Raw genomic sequence first — 27,755 nt, 5'->3', positions numbered from 1 at the left:
CTCACTGCAACCTCCGCCTCCCAGTTTCAACTGATTCTCCGATTTCAGCCTCCTGATTAGCTGGGACCACAGGCACGTATAACCAAGCCCGGCTAATTTTTGTAGTTTCAGTAAAGATGGGTTTTCACCATGTTGGCCAGGCTCATCTTGAACTCCTGCCCTCAAGTGATCTACCTGTCTCAGCCTCCCAAACTGCTGGGATTACAGACATGAGCCACCACACCCAACCGAGATTATTTTTAATGTTAATTTTTTAGAGTAGTGCTGAGAGTTCTGTGTTAAAGTTAGTGTTCTAGGAAGATTCTTCTCCTTATAAACACTTTCTTAGGACAGATACACTTTCTCCTTAATATCTAAAGAACATAGATACTGTTTTGACCCTAATCATAGTTCTAGGATATTTTTCTCTTAATTAAAATTTCCTTAAAAGGAGTCACTTTTAAATTCTGTAATAACCGCCGGGCATGGTGGCTCATCCTCTACCTGGGACTACAGCTGCTATCAGATAGCCTTCTCCACACAGCTCTCTTTTTGGGGTAGCACTCCTTCTCTTTGTGCTTCAGGTCTAAGGGGCAATATTCCCATCCTCTCTGTTGCTAGCCCAGGATACTGCAATATCTCTTGTTGATTTTCTAAACTCTCCCACCTATTTGTGAATACTTGCTTCATTTAATCCTCTTCAAATTATCCAGCTTGAATATGCCATCTGTTTCCTATCAGGGCCATGGGTGACAGTACCACATACATATTGTGATCTTGCTAAACACAACTGTTAGGCATGTATGTCTGCTCTTAGTGCACTACTTCTATGATATGTCAAGGAAAACAGACACATGAATACCTGGATAGATGCAAACAGATGTTCCCATATTCTCCTCAGTTCAGTGATAGTTGAAATCTATATATATCATATATACTTCCTCAAATATGTGCTATTACAAAATATTCCAATGGAATAAATCTAAAATGCATTTTACAAAGAGAAAGACTAAAGTAAATCAATGTTAATCCCTAATATGTAGAAGGTAAAGAAAAAGAAGTACTAAATTTATTTTAAAAAGAATGAAATAAAAATCAAATTATTAAAGTGACTATACTGATTCCTGTACCCACTCCCTTCCCCAAGTTTCTCTAAAGATCTCATTTCAGACATTTAAATGAATATTATGCTACACAACAGGGAAACTCAGATGTCCATCCCCTAGTTATTCATTCAAACATTTCCATTGCCATAATACGGCAGCTGCAATGCCAGGAAAGAAGAAAGGAAAAAAGACTAAAAGAGGGGAAGAATGAAAAAGCCCTCAAATAATTTTTTTTTTTTTTAAGAAACTGGGTCTTACTCTGTCACCTAGGGTGGGGTCCAGTGGCATGACCATAGTTCATTGTAACCTTGAACTCTTGGGCTCAGGCAATCCTCTCACCTCAGCCTCCCAAGCAGCTGTGACTACAGTCATGTGCCACCATTCCTGGCTAATTTTTTTTTTTTTTTGGTAGGGACAGAGTCTCACTATGTTTCCCAGGCTGGTCTCAAACTCCTGAACTCAAGCAATCCTCCTGCCTCGGCCTCCCAAAGTTCTGGTATTACACATATAAACCAGCATACCCACCCACCACAGAACTTTTAATGAAAGAGGGAAATCAGTACTACCGGAAAATAACATAGCTGTAACTGCAAGCATGACTGACATTTAGGTTTGGGCAACACAGCCATCAGGATCCCATCAGGAAACAGATAGCACCCTCAAACTGGGTAATTTAAGGAGAGTTTAAGAAAGGGACTATTTACAAGGTATGAAAAATGTGGGCACAGTCAAAAGACAGTGCAGCCTCCTGAAGCTGCTATCATCTACAGACTTGAAAGGACAAAGAGGGCCCCATGATATGAGCCATGGCCTCTGGGAGAGCCAACATGACACGATCTTGTAGGAGGAAGCCAGGAAAATAAACACAGCAACTCTACTCTCCTCCTGCCAGTGCTATCCATTGTCCAAACCCATCTAGAAGCCAGTCTCAGGCTCTTGAGACTGAGGGCAGGGAAGGCGATGACAGAAAGCAGTCCACAGGGGCAATGGAAGATAAGCAGAACCAGGACGGAAGAGAAGGTAAAGCCAGTTGGGGTCTCAGTAGAGAGCTGAAACCTAAAAGTGAGTAACTCAAGAGAGATTAATAAAGCGGCTATTTACAGAGTCTATATTAAGACTACATATTAAGAATATTGGGTTTTATTCTGTGGGTAACAAGGAGACACAATTCCAATATGTGCCCTAATGGAGGGGCTGTGAAAAGAGTTGTGTAAAGGAAAAAAACAGTGTGAAGACAGAAGAGAGGGCAAGGCCAGAGGCAAGAAATACTAGTGTATATGAGAGATGTTAAGGGCCTGAAACAAAGAAACAACAAGGGGAACAGGAAAAAGAGGTAGATTCTAAAGATGTTTAGGAAATTATTCCTATAGAACTGTGGATTGTGTCTCTGTGTACATATTGATGTGTGTGTATCTAAAACACACACACACACATACCTCTTCAGCCTTTGTTGTATCTGCAAAATATAATTCCCATTTTTCCCTTTCCCTAATTACCACCCAGTAACATGACTGCATAATCTTGCTTAGAGTAAGCATTTCAAGGAATATTTATGGAATGAATGAATAAACAAGTGAGTAAAGCTTCTGAAACATATAAACAATAATCTTATGTAACCATAAAGTCAGATCATGAAAAGCCGTATGTGATTTGTCACACCGAAGGGCTCAAATTCAAACAAACAAACCAAGAAGAGACGAAAAAAAGAAAAAGGTGAACAATCTGAAGTCCAAGAACACGCTAGGGAAGCACTTACAATTCTATACTCTAGCAACTCTTTCTTAAACTGTTTTCCATTGGGAACACAAACTGCTAACAAAGATAAACAAACTGAATATACCCATGTTAACTGCTCAAACAAATCTGTATATCACAAACTACTGGAATCTTGAAGGCAATTTGTGTACACTCCAGCATTACCTCCAAGCAAAGCTTCAAATATGGCTACTGTAGAAGCACTTCTCTCAGCAGCACCCATCACTCCTTCCTCAAAGAGAAAAGAAGTTGAGGCCCCAATGGCATCCTCTTTACTGATCCACCCAAAACAGGGCTCCACAAATTCCCTGCAGGAAAGTAGAAGAGTAAGATTTCCAAAGGAGATGCTGAAGAGTAAAAAGCAATCACACTTCAAAGTAGGACTTTACAAATAATTAACAATAGCTCCAGATCCATCCTATTCTCTTCTCTAGAACCACTAGAATCTCAGATCTGAAATTGTATCACAGATTACATACCTACATATCCCACTCCATGATACACATGTTGAACTTCCTATGTCCATATCCATCCTCCACATCCTCAGAGTTAGTAAACGAGTTAGACGTCTATGACTTTGTTCCAAGATTCCTATTTAAAAAGTTTTCACATACTATACAAGTTTACAGTATACAATATACTATGCACCCTCAGTAAAAAGGACAAATTATAATGTGGTCTCTTATTCACCAGTAAAAAAATATTTGCTCTTACTGGAAGCACCTAAAATAATCGGGCAGCCTACCTCACAAGACTCTTACTTAAACAGTAATCCTGCTAGTCTCAGAGCAATTTATAAACCTAAATGAGAAAACACAAACATGCTCAAGAGAAAGGTTTGCTTTATAACTAAAAGATTCATAACATGGTTGTTCATGGATGTGAACAACTCCATGAGTCCTCAGACTGTGAGTAGAGTTTCACTACTCAAAATAAATAAATAAATAAATAAGTTAATAATCTTACATGGCCTTTCTCATATATGTCCAAGAAGAACGGAAACATTGACTGAGCACCTATTATAAGTCACCACCATGCTAAGGTACTTGCATATATACCTGAAATACAAATATATTCTTATAGGAATATATTTGTACTTATATTTCAGATATCCTAACATAAAATCTGGGAATATATTTATATATCAGATATCCTATCATAAAAGTATTTATATTTCAGATATCCTACCATAAAATCTGGTAGAATATATTTATATATCACATATATATTTATATCTCAGATATAAGAGATGTAAGAATATATTTATATTTCAGATATCCTACCATAAAATATGGAAAAATTAAAAAATTAAAAACAAAAAAAACACAATGAGTATAGATCATAAAACCAGGCAAAATAAGTAAAAACATTATATATGGTATAATTTGATTTCTCTAAAATTATTTACTTATTTATTTTTATTTATTTATTTTTTTTTTTTGAGATGGAGTCTCGCTCTGTTACCCAGGCTGGAGTGCAGTGGTGCAATCTCGGCTCACTGCAAGCTCCGCCTCCCGGGTTCATGCCATTCTCCTGCCTCAGCCTCCCGAGTAGGTGGGACTACAGGTGCCCGCCACCATACCCGGCTAATTCTTTGTATTTTTAGTACAGACAGGGTTTCACTGTGTTAGCCAGGATGGTCTTGATCTCCTGACCTCGTGATCCACCTGCCGCAGCCTCCCAAAGTGCTGGGATTACAGGCGTGAGCCACCACCCCCGGCCTAAAATTATTTATGTTTATATATAAACATTGGGAAGTCTGGAAAAATATATAACTAACTTATAAATAGTTATCTTCAGAGATGGTATTTTTTTTTAAGTCAGTCAAATTTAACAGGGGGGTTACATACCAGAGATGGTACTAATACAAATCAAATCAGGCAGAAAACAAATTTTCTACTGCATATACTTCCATGTTTGAATACTTTATAATAAAACAAAAGGCCAAAATCATTACATTTGAATTTTTATTCTAGGGTTAACAGGGAGACACACAATCCAATCTGTATTCTAACTGAGGGGGCTGTGAAAAGAGCTGTGTAAAGAAAAAAACACTGTGAAGACGGAAGAGAGGGTAAGGCCAGAGGCAGGAAATACTAGTATATATGAGAGATGTTAAGGGCCTGAAACAAATAACAAGGGGAAGAGGAAAAAGAGGTAGATTCTAAAGATGTTTAGGAAGTGTTTGGGATGTTTATCACAATAAAAACATTTTTTGTTTCCTGAAATTATGCCTATAACTTACGTGAAATCATCCATACTATCCTTTTTCCTGAAATTAATCATACAATTTATCTGAAAAAGTCCTACCTATAGTAAGATTGAAACTAGAGCAAAGGAAAAGTCTACTTTCTTACTCTGTTAAAACACAAAGCAGGCCAGCCGGGCATGGTGGCTCACCCCTGTAATCCCAGCACGTTGGGAGGCCAAGGCGGGCGGATCGCAAGGTCAGGAGTTTGAGACCAGCCTGGCCAACATGGCAAAACCCCATCTCTACTAAAAATACAAAAATTAGCTGGGCACAGAGACGGGAGCCTATAATCCCAGCTACTCAGGAGGCTGAGACAGGAGAATCGCCTGAACCCAGGAGGCGGAGGTTGCAGTGAGCTGAGATCATGCCACTGCACTCCAGCCTGGACAACAAGAGCAAGACTTCATCTCAAAAAAACCAAACAAACAAACGAAAAAACGCAAAGCAGTAAAAACTAACCTTTAGCCTTTATGCCTAATTGATAGGTTCTCAGAGAAGCAGCCCTACAGCAAAATAATTACTTTTGGGGATTTTCCATCTCTTGCAACTTTACAGATCTATGACGATGTCCTTAAAAATGTATGAAACAAAGATAACTTTTTCTTTCTTTTTTTTGGGGGGGGGGGGCAGAATTTCACTTTTGTTGCTCAGGCTGGAATGCAATGGTATGATCTTGGCTCACTGCAACCTCCACCTCCTGAGTTCAAGCAATTCTCCTGCCTCAGCCTCCTGAGGAGCTGGGATTACAAGCATGCACTACACCACACCCAGCTAATTTTGTATTTTTAGTAGAGACAGAGTTTCTCCATATTGGCCAGGCTGGTCTGGAACTCCTGACCTCAGGTGGTCCACCCACCTCAGCCTCCCAAAGTGCTGGGATTACAGGCGTGAGCCACCATGCCCCATCGCTAACTTTTTAAATTGGAAATTTTGTTATAACATTTTGGGCCCTTCCAGACATGCTTACAGAGAGAGGAGAAATAACCTTGAGACTCAAGAGTTCAGTAGAAGGGGATGAATACAAGCCATAACAGTGCTTTGATTTAGTCACCACTTCTTGAAAAATCTTGTAAAATAACGGCACTCAGGCAGATCATTATAAAAGAGCGACATTGTCTTTTTAATTATGTAAAAAACAAAATAATATTACTCTAGTAAGCCTTTCAAGTTTTTTACTTTGAAATACCAAAGTTAATTACATATTAATATAAAGTAGCTTTAGTCTGATGGGAGAAAAAGGAAAGAAAATATATAATTTTATTTAGGGCAGTGCTAGCCAATAAAATCTTCTGTGATAAAAGAAATGTCCAGGCCGGATGTGGTGGTTCACACCTGTAATCCAAGCACTTAGGGAGGCCGAGGCGGGCAGATCACAAGGTCAAGAGATCGAGATCATCCTGGCCAACATGGTGAAACCCCGTCTCTACTAAAAACACAAAAATTAGCCAGGCATGGTGGTGCACACCTGTAGTCCCAGCTACTCAGGAGGCTGAGAGGCAGAAGAATCGCTTGAACCCAGGAGGCAGAGGTTGCAGTAAGCCGAGATCGTGCCACTGCACTCCAGCCTAGTGACAAGAGTGAGACTCCATCTCAAAAAAAAAAAAAAGTCCAATACAATGTGTTGTCCAATGCAGTAGCCACTAGTCACATGAAGCTACGGAGCTCTTGATATATGGCTAGTGTGACTGAAGGACTGAACTTTTAATTGTATTAAATTTTAATTAATTTAATTTTAAATTGCTACATGCAGCTAATGGATCTCATACTGAATAATGCAGATCTAGGGGGTTAAAAATAAACTGACAGGTTGAGCATTAAATTTCCAAAACATATTAACACAAGGCACTAATTCTGATTCCAGAAACGTAAGAGGGAATAATTATAAAGTACTTGAGTAATCATAGGTTTTATTGTGAGCCAGTGCTCAGAAAAAAAATTCCCCCACATGCATACATTTAGCTGCTTCCTCTCAAGAAGCTATCACTGCTGCATCCTTCAAATTTTAGAATCCTGAGCTAGCTTCTCTTTTCAGGCAATGACACCTTAGTGTGAAGGGAAGCAAGAGGGTCAGTCAAGTATGACTGGCTACCCTCCTACCTCTCTTACCAACCTCGGGTCTTCCCTATTCTTTTGTCCTGGGGTAAAACCTTTCATCTCTAAACCAACAGTATTTTCTTGTCTTCTGGCTGTCCAAAGCTGCCCTTTACAGTATCCCATCTCCACTGCAGCTACCAACTGCTTCCTCTTACTCCCAGAACTGTTCCTACCCTCAGGTGAAGCCAAAAATGCTTGGCTTAGCTGTATAAAAACTATACTAATCAAAGGCATTTACGGTTTTGTAATTCATACCAGGTATTACAATATTTATGCTTATAAAATATCATGTTCGGTTTTAAGTTGCACTACAGTAAAAGCCAAATCCTGATCTTAGCATATTGTCTGGTCATCTGGCTGTAACATGAGGAATTATAAGGAACACCAAGTCTCACTCAAGTGGGAAGTAGTCATTACTATTAGAGCAGGAAAAAATAATTTCCTGTTAAACTTCTCCATTTATCTCAACTAATGAAGTCTGAAGTGTTGTTTCTTGGCGGGGTGAGGTAGTTCATGCCTGTAATCTCAGCACTTTGTGAGGCCAGATCACCTGAGGTCAGGAGCTCAAGATCAAACTGGCCAACACGGCAAAACCCCATCTCTACTAAAATACACAAAAATTAGCCTGGGGTGGTAGCGTGTGTGCCTGTAATCCCAGCTACTTAGGAGGCTGAAGCAGGAGAACTGCTTGCACCCGGGAGGTGGAGATTGCAGTGAGCAGAGGTCACAACACTGCGCTAGAGCCTGGGCAACAGAGAGAGGCTGTCTCAAAGTGAAGGAAAGGAAGGGGAGGAAGGGGAGGGCAAGTAGGTAGGTAGGAAGGGGAGGGAAGGGGGGAGGGAAGAAGGGGGAGAGGGGTGGGGAGAAGGGGGAGAGAGGAGGGAGGGGAAGGGGGAGGGGAGGGAGTGGAGAGCAGCAGAAGCAGAGAGGGGAGGAAGGTGAGAGGAGGGAGGGAGGGAGGGGTGATTCTTAATTTCTTGGGGATTGTGGACCTCTTTAAGACTAATGGAACGGGTGTGGTGGCTCACACCTGTAATCTCAGCACTTTGAGAGGTGGGTGGATTGCCTGAGGTCAGGCAATTTTGTATTAAAAATACAAAAATTAGGCCAGGCATGGTGGTTCACACCTATAATCCCAGCACTTTGGGAGGCCGAGGTGGGTGGATCACAAGGTCAGGGGTTTAAGACCAGCCTGGCCAAGATGATGAAACCCCATCTCTACTAAAACTACGAGAATTAGCCGAGCTGGTGGCAGATGCCTGTAATCTCAGCGACTCGGTAGGCTGAGGCAGAGAATTGTTTGAACCCAGGAGGCAGAGGTTGCAGTGAGCCGACATTGCCCTGCTGCACTCCAGCCTGGGCAACAGAGTGACTGTGTATCCGGAAAAAAAAAAAAAAATTAGCCGGGCATGGTGGTGCACGCCTGTTGTCCCAGCTACTCGGGATGCTGAGGCAGGTGGAGAATCACTTGAACACAGGAGATGGAGGCTGCAGTGAGCCGAGACTGCGCCACTCCACTCCAGCCTGGGAGACACAGCAAGACTCTGTCTCAAAAAGAAAAAAAAAAAAAGATTTTAAAGAAACCATGGACCCTTTCCCCAAAAACAAAATTTTTTTTGCCATGCAGGGCAACATGCACCTGCATACACATACACAAAAACACATACACACACACCCTAAAGGTCATCTAAGCACACTTCTTTTACTAAAGTGTAAGAAATATAATTTAAAATAACTAGTATGTTGAAGGCCACAGACTAAACTGTTCAGCAGAATATGACTTCAAAGAAGACTGGAATTAACTTGGTATTTCCACTTTTTCCTCTTCCTTTTCTTTTTTTTTGAGAGTGTCTCACTCTGTCACCCAGGCTTGAGTGCAGTGATACCAACACAGCTCACCACAGCCTCAACCTCTGAAGCTCAGGTAATCCAGTCCTCCCAACCACAGCCTTCTGAATAGCTCGAACTATAGGTGCACATCACCACGCCCGGCTAATTCTTGTACTTTATGTAGAGACAGGATTTTGCCATGTTGCTCAGGCTGGTCTCAAACTCCTGGTCTCAAGTGATGCATCCATCTTAGCCTCCCAAAGTGCTAGAATTACAGGCATGAGCCATCCTCTCTAAATTCTAGAGAAAGAATTTAGAAGAGCTAAATTTCCTTCCTCCCTTCCCTCCTCCCAGTTTTACCCTCTTCTTATCATCCCCCTATATTCTCTATACTTCATCTACTCAACTGGCTATAATGCAGAACTAAAGTCATTTTTAGTATTATTTACACTTACTGGCAATTGTATATTTCCCATTCTCATTTCAAAAGCAGATATTAGGCCAGTAGCAGTGGCTCAAGCCCTGTAATCCCAACACTTTGGAAGGTCAAGGCAGGAGGATCACTTGAGGCCAAGAGTTCGAGACCAGCCTGAACAACATAGGGAGACTCCCATCTCTACACTACACACAAAAAAACAAAACAAACAAATAGCAGAAGTTTATTTCTTTTTCTTTTTTTTTTGAGACGGAGTCTTGCTCTGTGCCCCAGGCTGGAGTGCAGTGGCACAATCTCGGCTCACTGCAAGCTCCGCCCCCTGGGTTCACGCCATTCTCCTGCCTCAGCCTCCCGAGTACCTGGGACTACAGGTGCCTGCCACCACACCCGGCTAATTTTCTTGTATTTTTAGTAGAGATGGGGTTTCACCGTGTCAGCCAGGATGGTCTCGATCTCCTGACCTCGTGATCTGCCCGCCTCGGCCTCCCAAAGTGCTGGGATTACAGGCTTGAGCCACCGCGCCCGGCCAGAAGTTTATTTCTTTAAGGAAAAATGAAAACATTTATTGAGTATCTATTATTTGCCTGATATTTGCATATATATTATCTCTAATCTTAACAATTTTGTAACGGAAGGTCTCCCCAAAATATCTATGTTTGAAAACTTAAAAGCCAATGAGTCACAGGTCAAGAAAAGTTAAAAGGTAAATGACAAAATAGTTAAAAGTGAACAAGGAAAATACTACAAGTCAAAACTTAAAGGATGCAGCTAAAATACCACACATGAAAATTGTAAACCCTTAAATTCCTACATTAGAAATTTAAAAAACTGGCTGGGTGCAGTAGCTCATGCCTGTAATCCCAGCACTTTGGGAGGCTGAGGTGGCCGGATCACTTGAGGTCAGGAGTTCAAGACCAGCCTGGCCAACACAGCCCCATCTCTACTAAAATTACAAAAATTAGCCAGGCATGATGGTGTGTGCCTCTACTCCCAGGTACTCTGGAAGCTGAGGCAGGAGAACCACTTGAACCCAGGAGGCGGAGTCAGGCACAGTGGCTCACACCTGTAATCCCAGCACTTTGGGAGACTGCGGCGGGGAGATCACTTGAGGTCAGGAGTTTGAGACCAGCCTGGCCAACATGGTGAAACCCCATCTCTACTTAAATTAGCCAGGCATGGTGGTACACGCCTGTAACCACAGCTACTCGGGAGACTGAGGCAGGAGAATCGCTTGAACTCGGGAGGCAGAGCTTGCAGTGAACTGAGATCATGCCACTGCACTCCAGTATAGGCAACAGAGCAAGACTCTGTCTCAAAAAAAAAAAAAAAAGGAAAACAAAACAAAACAAAAATCTTATTTTTAAAAGTTCAAGAAACTAAGAGCAATATAGAACAGAAATTAAAGAAATGAAAAATAAAGGAAAAGACTATCAACAAAACCAAATGCCTTTTTTTTAAACAGGTTGATGAAATGGTCAGTCCTACTTTAGCTTAAGAATATAAAAGAAGACACAAATACAGCAAATTACTAAAAAATAAAAATAAAAAATAAGGCACTAATTGTATCTCTGGGCTAAATTTCATCAAACTCAGAGACACTAAGTAACTCACCCAAGTGCACAGCACTACTAAGGCAGATAATCAGTATTACACAGTTGGTAAGCAGGGAAACTAAAACTTCAACAAAAAGTTTCTGTTCTTTTCACCACATTATACAGCCTCTCTCTTAGGAAAGGAATCTAACTTCCAGGGTCTCTATGTGATACACACAATAAATCTTACCCTACTAGAATTTGGTTAAGTAGCCATCCTGCTTCAAACTAGGGAAGAGAAATGTTGACACCTTAGCAAAATTTATAAGAAAAATAATAAATGAGGGAGTTGCTTCTAGGAGCTGATTTTTTACCAAAAAGGTAATAAATAAAACTAATATGTAAGAAACACATTCCATTCCCCCCAAAATTCCGGCATATGTAAATTTAACCATGTTTGTACATTTTTCTACATGTATATTTGGATCTGACAAGAAAGTCTACAGTTACTTTTGTGAATTTTGCTTCCATGAACCCTTTCATTTTCTCCTTTTAGTAGTCAAAGGTTAGAAGTAAATAAAATTTTTTTGGCTCTTTACTACTTTGTTACCTGAGCAGTTTTCAGAAAGTTTATTTATTCCAAATTTAAGGAATGTTCTTTGTGTCCAATTCAGTTTGGACAAAATACATTTTGGGGAGAAAAATATGCAACATATTTCTTGCTTTCTTTGGAAACAGGTGTTGCAAATTCTTTCCAGAATCACATGAAAAATTCTCCTACTAATCAAGCTGTGTGTTATTTCTGAACAGAAAGGGTTCTCTTCCCCTTCTTTACAAAAGATCATTAGATGTCCAAGAATAAAGAAAGTCATTCAAAATTTTACCAATAGGCAAAACTAAAAAGTTTGCCAGATAAGACAGTTTGTTTCCTCTGTAGGTCAAGTACACAGACTCCACACTGATTATCATTCCTGATCATTTGGCACATGTTTCATGTCTAGCACACACCTAGACATTCATATCTGGCACTCAGAAACGAATACAGACTGAAGATGAATATCTGGAATTATCCGTTATAAAGGAAATAGCTGAAGCCATGAGACTTTAAGATCACTCGGAAAAAGTGGCATGATCCATAATCTTGGAAAGAAAATAGAAAGTCAACAGCCAACTAAGAAGAAATGAACTACCAGGAAAGTAGGATGAAGAGTATGAAAGGGAGCAGGGAAAATGAAGGAGCACTTTTCAAAAATGTTAATAGCAGCTACTTTTTACTTAACTCCCATCTTATGCCATGACAGCATGCTACGTGTTACAGCTTTCTAATCCTTCAATAATTTTAAAAGGTAAATATTATTATTGTATCATTTTGAAAATGAGGAAACCTGCCCAAAGCCACGTAGGTTGCAGAATTGAGATTCAAACCCAATTCAGTCAATGAGACCGAGAGCCCTCTGGGTTCACCTGGTCTTGGTGAGCCCAACAGGCCCTCAGTCTCATTAAGGAGTAAAAGAACAAAGTACAGATAAAAGGTCACTTATGATTTTTTAAATCCACCTATCTGCACACTGATCACTCTTTTTTTTTTTTTTTTTTTTTTTGAGACAGTCTCACTCTGTTGCCCAGGCTGAAGTACAGTGCAATGGCACAATTTCAACTCACTGCAACCTCCGCCTCCCAGGTTCAAGCAATTCTCATGCCTCAGCCTCGTGAAGAGCTGGGATTACAGGCATGAGACACCATACCTGGCTAATTTTTATATTTTTAGTAGAGACAGGGTTTTGCCATGTTGGCTAGGCTGGTCTCAAACTCCCGGCCTCAAGCAATCCTCCTGCCTCAGCCTCCCAAAGTGCTAGGATTACACGCGTGAGCCCCCATGCCTGGTCTAATAATTCTTGACAGAAGGCCATGTCCAGTTTGTATGACCTCCCCAAAGAGGACCCAGGGCCTGCTACCCTACACAGCTATACAAATCAAATATGAAGTTTATTTCTTCCTCCTATCCGTTCTCTTTGGCCCTGATGGAAATAGTATGGCAAACAGGAAGAAAGTGAGATAAGACACTGTAGACACCTCTATGTGCCTGGCACCATATTGAATATTTATTTTCATTTAATCCTCATAATTCTAAAACACATGCTCCAAGAAGGCACAGACATTTCTGTTTTGTTCAACAATATATCCCAAGTACTTAAGTCATTGCCTAGAACAAGGCAGGCCTTCAACAAATATTTGATGAATGAACAGCCATCCTGCAAAACAGGTATTATTATCCCCGTTTTAAAGATCAGGGAGTGGCTCAGAGAGGACAAGTAACTTAATTAAAATCATACATATAATAAGCAGGGTGAAATTAAAAATATTTAATAACTCATACTTGTACCAGCATTGGCCACTCAGAACAGACACTAGCTGGTGCTAAAGGAGCTGGGTTCTGCTTCAAACTTTTAGTTGAGGGATCATGGGGAGGTCCATAGGAGGGACCAAGACAATGAAGAGTCATGGGCAGGGGAAGGGAAGATCCAGGTGTACACTGGCTGTCAGCCTCAATAGTTAAGTGGTGCACTCAGGATTCCAATCTGTACTTATTTTACCTAAAATGTTCTAAATAAAGTGGGTACTATTTAGAAGATTTTAGAGTCAGATAAATGAGGAGAACAGAGAACAACTAGAGCTTTTAATAGAGTAGAAAAAAACTAGTCAAAACAACTAAAATGGGAAATGGAATTAGAATTGAATTTAAAAATTGGTAACTGAACTCAATCTGCTGTTAGACAACTAAAAACAGGATGATTTCACTAAAGTAAGGTAGAGGGTAATGAGTAACAAAGAGAAATAAATATGAATGGGCAAAGCAAAACTACATGAAGGTTTTCAATTTCAGGTAAACAATTTGTGTATGTTTCAACAATAAATGAAAAATCAACAATGGTTCTTGAGCAAGAAAGCTGTGCTTCAGGACAATGAATCTGTGCAAGGTATAGGTAGGGAAGGGGCAGAGCCTGGTGGCAGGTAAGAGGGATCAGTGATAGCACTGTACAGTATATTTGAGTGTGATTCACAGAGATGTTATGAAAAGTGTTAACATGCAAGAATGCAAAGAACAGTGCACCCTCAACTTTTAGGGGCACCAACATTCTGGTCACTTAGCTTACAGTCACCATCTCTCTGTGGCTGACATGGCTTTATTATAAAAAGTACTTCATTATCTTTTTTATCTTAAAATTAGGGTAAAAGGGAGAAAAAGTAGTTGGGATATAGGATATAAGTGACACCCAAGATGTTTTTACATTTGTAGTTTTAAATCAGTAATTACCTACAATATCCTCAACCTTGGAGTAGCTTAGTTCATTAAGACACTTAAAATAAATTTGTGTATATATTTAATGAGCTTTAAAAAAATCACAAGCTATTAGGGCAGGATACTTCACTAAGGACTCTCAGATTTCTGCACAAATAAAAAACAAGTTAACCTATTTATTTATACACTAACAAAAACAAAAAGCAAACCTTCTCACCTGTTGTTCCCTTCCCAGAAAGGCACAAGAAAACAGTGCCACTGGCCAAGAACAACATTAATTCCTTCCACTCCCTCATGATACAGCTGTTCCCTTTCTTTGTCTTCCCTTTTAAGATGGCAAAGGTCACAATCAGTAGTAAACTGTCCACGTGGTTTTTTATATGCTAAAAGCAAGGAGATAACTGAGGTAAAGGGTAATGGGAGAGAGAGCTGATTTTTTTCAATTGTACTTTCTCCTGGCCACTTATCAGGAAACTATTTGGGGCTTCCGTGGTATTTGAAGCTATAACTTAGTAACTTCTCTGCCAAAAAACATTCTGTTTACATGGAACTAGGGTTAGAAGTGATATAAGCACATTTAGAAAGGGACAAAAACCTACAGCAAAACTATACAGTAACATATCACAGGCCGGGCGCGGTGGCTCAAGCCTGTCATCCCAGCACTTTGGGAGGCCGAGACGGGCGGATCACGAGGTCAGGAGATCGAGACCATCCTGGCTAACACGGTGAAACCCCGTCTCTACTAAAAATACAAAAACTAGCTGGGCGAGGTGGCGGGCGCCTGTAGTCTCAGCTACTCGGGAGGCTGAGGCAGGAGAATGGCGTAAACCCGGGAGGCGGAGCTTGCAGTGAGCTGAGATCCGGCCACTGCACTCCAGTCCGGGCGACAGAGCAAGACTCCGCCTCAAAAAAAAAAAAAAAAAAACATATCACAGTAGTTGGCATAATCAAAAATGCATTGTCCTGTGTGAAACAGAGTAGACTCAAATGGCTACATACCATATAGCCTTCATGATTTCATTTATATGACATTCCATTTACATGACACATAGGATAGAGAATACATCGCTGTTTGCCAGAAGTCAAGGCTGGTGGAAGGAGCTGACTACAAAGGAGAAGAATGAGGGCACTTGGGGAGGTAACAGACCAATTCTGTATCTTGATTGTATCTGGTTACAGGACTAAATTCCATATTGTCTGAATTCACAGAACTATACACTAAATGAGTAAATATTACTGTATATAAATTTTTTAAATACAACAATTAAATGTTAGCTTAAGCCTCATCTCACCTACTCCTCATACCTATTTCAAACCTCTTGACATGCTCTATGCAATGACCCCACCCCCTCCACCTAGCTAATGCCTACTTGCCATTCTAGCTTCTATTTAGCTACTGGTAGAACCAATCCTTTGGTGTGTCAGGGTGGAGTACTGGACAGAGTTGGGTAGTCAAGTATATCTGGCTGGGTTTACTTCTGGCTTTCTCCCAGTTACTACTTGTGGAAGCTTGGGCAAACTACTTACCTGTCTTGAGCTCAGTTTCCTCATCTGGTAAGAATAAATACCTCCTAGAACTGTTGCAAACTAAGAACCTAGTCATGTGCCTAACTTAGTGCCTGGCACATTAAGAGGATTAATAAATGCTTACTCCCTGATCTTTCTCCCCTGCCTACTGCCCTCACAACCCCTGCTCTCTTTCTGAGCCCTCATGGACCTTATACATATATAAACCTATTACAACACTTAATTTATTATTGTAATTCTTTATCTCTGCAAATAAAATGTGTCTATGTATCTATCTTTAATCCCAGAATTCACAGAAACCAGCATATTCATGCCTAAGAGTCAGTAAATTGTTTGAAGAATAATCTGTCCAACTGATCTGATGTTGTTAAAGAAGTTACTGGAAAAGAGAGAAAAGCAGGCTGAAAAGGACAGAGTACACTGAGAGAGTCTAAGATGGACAATGCCAAAGTTTCCACAAGGATGTTGTACACAGCATAATAGCACAACAATTGCAAATAACCTAAATATCCAAAAATGGGGGCAAAGTGACTTATACCAAATACATACAATGAAACACCATATAACCATTAAAATTTCAGAGACAATTAAATTGAAAATTACAAAATATATGTATATTTGCAGTAGTATCATAACTTTTTTTCTTTTAAAACATGGGTTTTTAAAAAAATGTGGGTATATGGACATTAAAAAGGACTGGAAAGATAAGCAACCAAAATGTTAAACGGGGTAATCTTTGGATGATGGTGAGAAGATTACTAATGATACTTATTTTCTTTTCTGGGCTTTTTAGACTTTAACAATTTAACACGTTAATTTTAGAAAATTAGGAGGCCAGGCACGGTGGCTCACGCCTGTAATCCTAGCACTTTGGTAGGCCGAGGCGGGTGGATCACCTGAGGTCAGGAGTTCGAGACCAGCCTGACCAACATGGTGAAACCCCTACTCTACTAAAAATACAAAAATTAGCTGGGCGTGGTGGCAGGTGGCAGCCTATAATCCCAGCTACTCAGGAGGCTGAGGCAGGAGAAGCATTTGAATCTGGGAGGCGAAGGTTGCAGTGAGCTGAGATTGCACCATTGCACTCCAGCCTGGGCAACAAGAGCGAAACTCCTTCTCAAAAAAAGAAAAAAGAAAGAAACTTCAGGAATCAGAATATTTTTGAAGAAAGAAAGCTGGCCGTACGAGGCAGCTCAAGCCTGTAATCCCAGCAATTTGGGAGGCTGAGGTGGGTGGATCACCTGTGGTCAGGAGTTCAAGACCAGCCTGACCAACATGGTGAACTCTCGTCTCTACTAAAAATACAAAAATTAGCCAGGCGTGGTGGCAGGTGCCTGTAATCTCAGCTATTTGGGAGGGTGAGGCAGGGGAATCACTTGAACCCAGGAAGTGGAGGTTGTAGTGAGCTGAGATCGCACTACTGCACTCCAGTCTGGGCGACAGAGCAAGACTCTGTCTCAAAAAAAAAAAAAAAGAAAGAAAAAAAGCTAACATAGAACTTACTAACAACAGTATTCCACATCATCCAAGGTTTAAATGTCTAAAACTTAAGAGTTAAAAAGTGGATTATGCCAAATCCATACAATGAAATACTATATATTTCCAAAGTCAAGAGTAAAATATATTATAAACTACACACACACACACACACACCCCTCTGGGGGGAAAAAGCAAGGTATGAGGAGCTCCTCTAATGGAAAAGTAATTTTTAACTTGGAAAATCTGTAACAGAGATGTACAAGAACATTTCATCAAATATTAACAACACTGTATTTTAGTGGTCTGTCTTCAAAGGCTTGTCAAAAACCAATAAATTTCAGAAGACAAGGCAGGATAGTCAATTAAGAAGAAGGTTCCTCTTTGAAGTATAGTTTCTACAGAGTTTATTAAGTCTTCAAAGAACTTGTGACCTGTAGAGTTTTGTCCAGGTATTATTTAAGCTTGTAAAACAAAGCATCCTATATTCAGGTGAGAACACATGGTTAACTTATTTTTCTCTTTGAACCAACAATGAGATTTCTAGTCTTAGCAATTCCACCCACAAAATTCCCTTAACCAATGAAGTCTCCCTTATTAGTAACTGGGAAAGAAATAATTTATCCTATTCCATAGTAAGGCTCATATTCCATAGAATAACAAGTATGTGTTTACTATAGTATTACTACTATATTGACTTTTTTTTTTTATTTTGAGATAGAGTTTTGCTCTGTCACCCATGCTGGAGTACAGTGGCGTAATCTTGGCTAACTGCAACCTCTGCCTCCAGGGTTCAAGCGATTCTCCTGCCTCAGCCTCCAGAGTATCTGGGACTACAGGCAGGTGCCACCACACACGGCTCATTTTGTTTTTTTTTTTTTAGTAGAGACAGGGTTGCACCATGTTGGCCAGGCTGGTCTTGAACTCCTGACCCCAGGTGGTTCACCCGCCTTGGCCTCCCAAAGTGCTGGGATTACAGGCATGAGCCACTGCGCCCGGCCTGTATTAACTCTTGAATAAAGCCGGCAAATTCTAATGTTCTTATAAAAATTCTAGGGTACCTTTTCACAAGATGGCGCCGAAAGCGAAGAAGGAAGCTCCTGCCCCTCCTAAAGCCAAAGCCAAAGCGAAGGCTTTAAAGGCCAAGAAAGCAGTGTTGAAAGGTGTCCACAGCCACAAAAAAAAGAAGATCCGCTCGTCACCCACCTTCCGGCGGCCCAAGACACTGCGACTCCGGAGGCAGCCCAAATATCCTCGGAAGAGCGCCCCCAGGAGAAACAAGCTTGACCACTATGCTATCATCAAGTTTCCGCTGACCACTGAAGAAAATAGAAGACAACAACACACTTGTGTTCATTGTGGATGTTAAAGCCAACAAGCACCAGATTAAACAGGCTGTGAAGAAGCTCTATGACATTGATGTGGCCAAGGTCAACACCCTGATTCGGCCTGATGGAGAGAAAAAGGCGTATGTTCGACTAGCTCCTGATTACGACGCTTTGGATGTTGCCAACAAAATTGGGATCATCTAAACTGAGTCCAGCTGCCTAATTCTAAATATATATATATATCTTTTCAACATAATAATAATAAAAAAAAAAATTCTAGGGTAATCTACTTCTGCAAAGGTTCATACATAGGCTAGGAGTGGTGGCTAATGCCTGTAATCCTAGCACTTTGGGAGGCAGAGGTGAGAGGATCCCCTGAGCCCAGCCTGGACAACACAGTGAGACCAGGACTCTACAGAAATTTTAAAAATTAGCCACACATGGCAGTGCACATCTGTGGTTCCAGCTGCTCAGGAGGCTGAAATGTGAGGATTGCTTAAGCATACAAGGTCAAGGCTACAGTGAGCCATGTTTGTGCCACTGCACTTCAGCCTGGGAGATATAGGTTGTATAGGGTGGGATTGAGAGTACATTTTAACACCTTCAAGGACACTGCTTTAGCAATCAAACTTACAGAAATCAGACTGACTTCATTTCAGTCATTTTGGTATATAATTAGTTATCTCAGTGTTCAAAATATGTGTAGAAAAAAAATTCAAGAATCAAAAATACAAACAAAAAATTTTAAATGGCCAGGCACAATGGCTCATGCCTATAATCCCAGCACTTTGGTAGGCCAAGACAGGCAGATCGCTTGAGCCCAGGAGTGCAAGACCTGCCTAGGCACATAACAAAACCCCATCTCTACAAAAGAAACAAGTACAAAAATTAGTCAGGTGTGGTGGCATGCACCTGTAATCCCAGCTACTCAGGAGGCTGAGGTGGGAGGATCAAATTGAGCCCTGGAGGTCAAGGCTGCAATTTAGCTGTGATCACACCACTGCACTCCATCCTGAACAATGAGGAAGACCTTGTCTCAAAAAAAAAAAAAAAAAAAAAATTAAACAACAAATAAAATCCAGACCTGACACCTCAACTGGTTTTGAAAGTTCATATCCCCCCAACCATAAAAAAAAATGTTAAATCTTAAAAGTATTTATGTGGGTCCATCACATCTAGTTTGAAGTTATGCCAAATGGCAACGGTCCAGAAACTAAAATAAAGTTATACTAAGGTGTGTCTCAGAAGGAAAACATAAAAACTCTTACTCTGGCAGGAAGTTACCAAATTGGCATATCTAAATTAGTAAACTTTGTTTAAAATACACACACTTTTTTTTAAAGGCACACAAATATAAGACATACCTGCCAAAAATGTCTGGCAAAACACTTATTTATTGGTTATTATTACAGTAGCAAATCATATTTCCATTTCCCCAAAAATGTATGCTTGTATCACTCAAGTTATTCTACACAGAAGATAAGCTGAAGGAAGGATTCCCACAAATTATTCCTTTGAGGCTAAGAGCAAACTTATAATGCTGAAAATACACAATAAACAACTGTTACCTTGAGAAGCAAGAAAACAAGTAGACATCAGCTTATTGACTGTCTACTAAATACCTGCTGCTTTATATACACAGATTCTCATTTAATCCTAACAAATCCATGAACTAGACAGTATTTGCTCCATTATACAAATGAAGAAATTGAAGCGTTTTAGGACTAAATAATCAACTGTGCAATCTAACACAAGAAAATATCAAAGCAGATTATGAAATTTTGAATACCAGGCTCCAAATCCCAGATTCCTTCCACTATACTTGGTAATAGTTGGAAAACAATATATCAAATTCTCAGCAATGAGGGTTCTCTGTAAGGGCGGTCAACAATTCCTATACCATTGTTCTAAAAATGACATTTCTCCTTCTGGCAAGATTCTTCTTCCCTCATCTGGCACATCATAGGAAGCCACGAAAAACTATGATCCCAGACTATTCGTGTTTCATTTGATATCCCTAACAGATCTTCCTCCCATCCTCCTCAGAGATGATCCTGCTAGCCTGTGCTTGTTATTTTCTAAAGGAGCTTCATGTTGTACATGTATTCACTCAGCCAATATTTGAGTGTCTTCTCCCTTAAGCTACCACATTCTCCCTTCTTTCTCAATCCAACTTTTTCAAAGAATAATCTATACCCAGCAATATCCATCTCTTTCAGCTTCCAACTCACCACTGAAATGGCTTTACATAAGGTTATAACTGATCTTGTATAACTAAACCCAACGGACACTCTCCAGTCTTTATCTTGTTTGACCCTTCAGAAGAATGTAGCTCGTTGCCACTCTCTCCACTTGGCTTTCCAGAAACACTCTCCTGGCTGTTAAGGTATTGCTTCTCAGTCTTGGTGGTCTTAATTCCCTCTAACCAATCTGAAATGTCAGTTTCTCAAAGCTCAGTACAAAGTCTTCCTCCGTTTTCATTTTATAACTTCTTCCTGAAATTTCATCAATTCTCATGGCTTCAATTACCATGAATATGCCAACGATTCTCAAAAGTCTGACCATTCCTCTGAGCTCTAGAACCATTATGCAAACAAGAACTTGACACTTCCACTTAAATATTTCAAAAGCATCTTCAACTTACATGCCCCAAACCAAACTATCTCCTCCCCATCCCCCTTCCTATCAAACCTGGTTCTCATCTAGCACACTCCACCTCAGTAACTGGCAGGAACCAACATCTGTTCAATTATACAAGCCAGAAGCTTCAGAACTATTCTTGACATTTCTCTCTCTTACCCTCCACCTTCAACATGTCACCAAGACAGGTATCCCTTACTTCCCAAATACCTCCGAAATGTATTCTCCATTTCCACCACCATCACCACCACCTCTTTAGTCTCACTACCTGCCTCACCTGGACTGTCACAGCAGCTTCCTAACTGATCTCCCTAAATCCATTATTTCTTAGCTCTAATCTATGATTCTACCCTGCAGCCAAAGTAATCATTTTTAAAAGCTACCTCATTCTCCTTTTTCTTAGACCCCCTCATTATAAACTCATTATAAACTATCATAGCACTCATACTTCTCCTTCACAACACTTATCGGTTCATCTTTCATATTTATTTGTATGATTTGTTTATTTGTATGATTTATTTGTTGCTCTTATTTCATATCCTCACATGTTTCATGATTAAGGATGAAAATTGGGCCTGGTGTTATAGCTCACACCTGTATTCCCAGCACTTTGGGAGGCAGAGGTGGGCAGGTTGCTTGAGCCAGGAGTTCAAGACCAGCCTGGGCAACATGGCAAAACCTCGTTTTTACCTAAACAAAACAAAACAAAACAAAACAAAATTAACTGGGCTTGGTGGTGCAGGCCTATAGTCCCCACTAACTTGGGGGTTGAGGTGGATCACCTGAGCCTGGGAAGGTCAAGGCTGCAATGAGCTGTGATTGTACCACCACACTCTATCTAGCCTGGGTGACACAGTGAGACAGGGTCTTGAAAAAAGGTATCTCTATTACCTAAGACAGTGCTCGGCACACAGTATATGAGCAATAGATATTTGTGGAATAAACAAATGCCCACTATGCCAAGTGGGCCACATGCCAAGGAGAACATACAGATTAAGACACAGTCCTTTTCAGATAAAGAAACTTAAGTTGTGAACTCAGGTGAGTTACTCAAGCAGTAGGTGACAGAACTGAGATTCAAACTCAGACCTGTATGCTTCCAACGTCCATACTCAACCTTTATGCATCCCATGAACACAAAAGAATTCTGCAAAATATCTATATATTAATAAAAATGAATGAGAATTTGTTTCATGTCTTAATAAAATATAAAATCTTCTGTTGAAACTGCAAGGTAAGAATCACCCTAGCATTCTAAGCTCTTTAAAAAGGTACAACACTGTTTCCTTATTTTGGGTAATTATAGCTTACATAAATATAATGGTAGCCCACTCAAATAGTACCCATTTACATTCTTCATTACAGAAAGTATTAATATGTCTTTATCTCATATAATTCACTGAAGTCTCCTATAATTCACTATGTCAGATAATTCACTAAAATATGTCCATGGCTAGCCTCATAGCAACACTTCTGCTACAATTCTATTTGATTTGACAGTTCAAAATTTCAAACTACTCTGCTTTTACTACAACTTTAATTTACAAAATATTCAACCAAATTACACTATCTTCCAAATCAAATTTTCTTTTTTTACTTTTTTCAAGACCCTGTCTCACTGTGTCACCCAGGCTAGATAGAGTGTAGTGGTACAATCACAGCTCATTGCAGCCTTGACCTTCCCAGGCTCAGGTGATCCACCTCAACCCCCAAGTTAGTGGGGACTATAGGCCTGCACCACCAAGCCCAGTTAATTTTGTTTTGTTTTGTTTTGTTTTGTTTAGGTAAAAACGAGGTTTTGCCGTGTTGCCCAGGCTGGTCTTGAACTCCTGGCTCAAGCAACCTGCCCACCTCTGCCTCCCAAAGTGCTGGGAATACAGGTGTGAGCTATAACACCAGGCCCAATTTTCATCCTTAATCATGAAACATGTGAGGATATGAAATAAGAGCAACCACCACAAAGTTCTTCAAATGAGTTGGTCCTTTTTCTAGCAAATCTACAATATGGACCTAATTAATTGACCAACCTAAAGTGCAAATTCCCTACTTCAGGCAACGTAAATTGCTATCAGTGTGATTCTAGACTTAATCCAACTGAAAATAAAATCTCCACCACAATCTCTTAACTGGACAGCAAACTCTGCCCTTCCAAAGCATGTCCTCATGATTAATCCTCTTTCCTCTCAAAAAAGCCTCCTTCTCTTCAGAAGTGCTCCTGAAAGGCAAAAACAGAGCTACCGACAGTATTTACTTTTTTCTTTTTTGTTGTTGAGACGTTGTTTTGCTCTAGTTGCCCAGGCTGGAGTGCTGTGGCGCAATCTCAGCTCACTGCAACCTCTGCCTCCCGGTTCAAGCGATTCTCCTGTGTCAACCTCCCGAGCAGCTGGGAGGCTGGGATTACAGGCATGAGCCACCACACCCAGCTAATTCTGTAGTTTTAGTAGAGACGGGGTTTCACCATGTTGGTCAGAATCCTGACCTCATGATGCGCCTGCCTCTGCCTCCCAGAGTGCTGGGATTACAGGCGTGGGCCACCGCACCCAGCCCTAAAACTGCATTTTAAACAACACCCCGGGTGATTCCTATGGACATTAACGCTAGAGAAGCACTCATCTAGAAATTTCCCAAATCTCCCTAATGAGAAGAATCACCTGAGAAGCTTGTTAAGTATTTAGATTATCCAGCATATTTCTTAGAAATTCTGATTCATTAAATCTGGTAATTTGAAAAATTATTCTGGGTTAGTCTCATACAGCAGGTCCTTGAAAAACCTCATTTCATTATAATGTTGATAAGAAAAAAAAATTGACACCCAGCTGGGGCCTCAGCCTCCCAAAGTGCTGGGATTACAGGCATGAGCCACCGTGCCCGGCCTTTTTTCATTTTTTAATTTTCGTTTTCCTACTCTCATCTTTGCCTCCTTTTTTATCAGAAGAAACATATGTAACCAAAGCCAGGCAGGAGGCCTACACTAGTTTGTGTCAGGGATCATTTTCCTATATTACCACTTTCTAAATACTTCAGTCCTCAACTTTTTCCTATTTTCTGCTGACAGCAACACTCACCCCATTCTTAGCCAGGCTAAGTTTATAATTGATCTCCCACAAGTCCACTGCAGTTGCTCAAAATAGCCCCTTAAACACCATGTGCTCTTTGTCTTACTACCTGAGTCCACTGGTGTCAACTGCTGCAAGATGACTCTCCTTAATAACTGAGGTTCATTTACTACTATGATCCTGAGAGATAAACAAGGAATACATCATTCTCATTATAATTTACAATCAGTAAATGAAGCAGCCATAGGATCTTGTCCATGAGATCACAGAGAATAGCAGAGGCAAGACTGGAATCTGACTTCCAAACCAACTGTTTTTACTAGTAGATCACACTTTGAACTCTTACATAAAAGGTTCAAACTAAATTCCACTCACTAAAAAAACATTTACAATGTCAAATCCTGAGGAAAGGGGGGAAATCCATAAAAAAAAAAACTTCACAGAGGGTAATTACTGGTTTTCAGATTTGGTTAATAATTAGACTATATTCAACAGCAACACTGAGAATTTCATCCATACTGTTGGACATAAAGTAAACTTTAATATAGATATCCACACTAGCCATAAAGTTGAGCATTATCCATAACCTGCCTAACAAGTTTTGATAACATCACAATTTAAGAAACCTTTTCTCCAAGTGGCTACTGGGTTAGGCAGAGACAATAGTTGGAAAGGAGCACATTTAAAACTCCTGTCTCATATCCATGCCCTTTGAAAAATAGTAAAATACAACAAATGTCACTTGCCTCTGCTACACTGCGTAACTATGCTAGTGATACTTTCCAGATCAGAGATACTCTCTTAAAAGTGTGTTTTTTAAAAATTTTAAGAAAACAGTCGCCAGGCATGGTGGCTCACACCTGTAATCCAAGCACTTTGGGAGGCCAAGGTGGGTAGATCACCTGAGGTCAGGAGTTCGAGACCACCCTGGCCCACATGGTGAAATCCTATCTCTACTAAAAATCCAAATATTTAGCTGGGTATGATGGTGGGTGCCTGTAATACCAGCTACCAGGAGGCCGAGGCAGGAGAATCACTGGAACCAGTGAGCCGGCAGTCACCGTGAGCCAAGATCACACCATTGCACTCCAGCCTGGACAAGAGCAAAACTCTGTCTCAAAAAAAAAAAAAAAAAAAGTATGAAAGTATGAGTTTTAATTACATTTAATCATCTATTTAACAAGCTACCTTTCTGAAGACAGTTACTTAAAATTAGGACAATCCCAGAATACCATAAATGACTGTAATCATTACATACACCTATTTCTTAAACTCTACAGAAAAAATAAGGAATAAATTATTCATCAAAAGAAGTTATGATGACAAGCGGCAATGTTTAGCTCATTCAACCTGTACTTTAAGTTAGCTCTTGACAAGTTTATATTCAAGAAATAAAATCTTCATGTTTTAGGAGCTGAGGACTAACAGAAGTTATTGCTATCCAAACCATGCCATTCCCACCTCACACACATCTTTATTTATTTGTATTTCTAGTTTGCTGTTCTCTCTCCAACCAAGAACTTCATTTAGGTACCTTGCCTATGAGCTGAGGGAATACTGTTCACCTAGAAGTACACCTAGAAGTACAATTAGAAGATCTGAGGTATCTGATTCCAGAAAGAAATAGGTTAGAGGTAATCAAAACATTTCCCATCATGATCTGGGCACTAGGAACTGAAATACAAACCAGGTTCTGACTTCAATGCTGTTTAAACTCAGCTAGGACAAACTAAACAAAAAAAAAAAAAAGTCACCAACACATGAAATCACATTTAAATAGCAGACTGTGTCAGTGGTACCAAATTGGCTTATAATGATCATAACAGCAGCAGCAAAAACATTATGCAGGCCAGGACTATGTTAAACACTTCACATACATCGTCTCATGCATTATCTCATCTAATTTCACAGCACTATGAGAAAGACACTATTAGCATCATCTCTTTCCTCATTAGATGAGGAAACTCAAAGAGTTAAGGTGACCTACCCAATGTCACACAATTAGTAATAGATGGAGCTAGACTTTAAACCCCGGAAGAATGGCTGACTCAAGTCTATTGCCCTGTCATTCATATAACAAGTATCTGAATGGTGATACACTCCCTAAGCAACCATATTAGAGTGTTTTCACCTATTAATGTGGATAGATTCATATCCTTCTGAACTATCTACAGGAATTATTTCAGAATTTAGCAGTAGCCAAAAGTAATGTGCCCAAAGGTTTACATTATCTCTGCTGTATAGCAACAGCAGCAATGGTTTCAGGGGAAATTGTTTTGAAATAAAGATAGACTCCCGGCCCAGTACAATGGCTCACAACTGTAATCCCAGCACTTTGGGAGGCTGATGCAGGAGGATCACTTGAGTCCAGGAGTTCCAGACCAACTTGGGCAACAGAGTGAGACCTTGTCTCTACAGAAAAATCAAAAATTAGCTGGAGCCAGGAGCAGTGGCTCACACCTGTAATCCTAGCACTCTGGGAGGCTGAGGTGGGCAAATCACTTGAGGTCAGGAGTTCAAGACCAGTCTGGCCAACATGGTGAACACTCTGTCTCTACTAAAAATACAAAAATTAGCCAGGCATGGTGGCGCACACCTGTAATCCCAGCTCGGGAGGCTGAGGCAGGAAGATCGCTTGAACCCGGGTGGCAAAGTTGCAGTGAGCTGAGACTGAGTCACTGCACTCCAGCCTGGGTGACAGAGCGAGTCTCTCTCTCAAAAAAAAAAAAAAAGAAAAGAAAAAGAAATTAGCCAGGCATGGTGGTGCACACCTGCAGTCCTTGCGACTCACAGAGGCTGAGGTGGGAAAATCACTTGAGTCTGGGAGGTCAAGGCTGCAGTGAGCTGTGATCATGCCACTGTGCTTAGCCTGAGCAACAGAGTGAGACTCTGTCTCAAAAAAAAAAAAAAAAAAAAAAGACTTGATTAAAATACCTGCCTAACTCACCTTCCAAAGCTCTATGTACCTTTCGAGGATGGAGACCCCTGTCTCACTCACTCGTAGTCATCTCAGCGCTAACAGGCACTCGATAACATTATACAGTTTTATCATTTTTCCTGAGTCTGTTTTCCACCATAAGTAATAAGCTATTAAAAACCCATGGGTTATATTTTTCCCTTGATCGAAAAATGCATACCTATTTTTGGTATCTCTAGTGGTAGGTAGTGCATAAAATGAGGCTAATACCACATACCTCAGAGTTCTGTGATGATTACATAAGTTAATGTGAAACATTTACCAAAGGCATATACTAGGGATTCAATAGACAACAGCTTTCTTCTCTACTCATTTACCTCTCTAGCACCCAGCAGCAAACCCATCTCTCCTACTACTGACGCAAATGAACCAAAAGGCAAGGCAGAATCTGACGTAATAAGCTGCCAATTAACTGAAGGGCTCATCCGCTACACATTTCCTATATGTCATTTTCCTGGACACCCCAC

General features: G+C 40.3%; 1 protein-coding gene and 1 pseudogene across 2 annotated transcripts in view; one reads left to right on the top strand and one right to left on the bottom strand.

The window, feature by feature from the left end:
• The window catches only part of PLPP1 (phospholipid phosphatase 1), a 114,111-nt gene that overhangs the window by 75,331 nt on the left and 11,025 nt on the right, over positions 1 to 27,755 (bottom strand). The gene's annotated exons all lie outside the window — the stretch shown is intronic.
• LOC111541633 lies at positions 18,355 to 18,829 on the top strand (annotated as a pseudogene).

This window comes from Piliocolobus tephrosceles, chromosome 4 (assembly GCF_002776525.5).
Source record: "Piliocolobus tephrosceles isolate RC106 chromosome 4, ASM277652v3, whole genome shotgun sequence".
Taxonomy (NCBI): domain Eukaryota; kingdom Metazoa; phylum Chordata; class Mammalia; order Primates; family Cercopithecidae; genus Piliocolobus; species Piliocolobus tephrosceles.
Note: the sequence above shows the minus strand (reverse complement) of the source record. Positions and strands in the feature narration are given on the sequence as shown.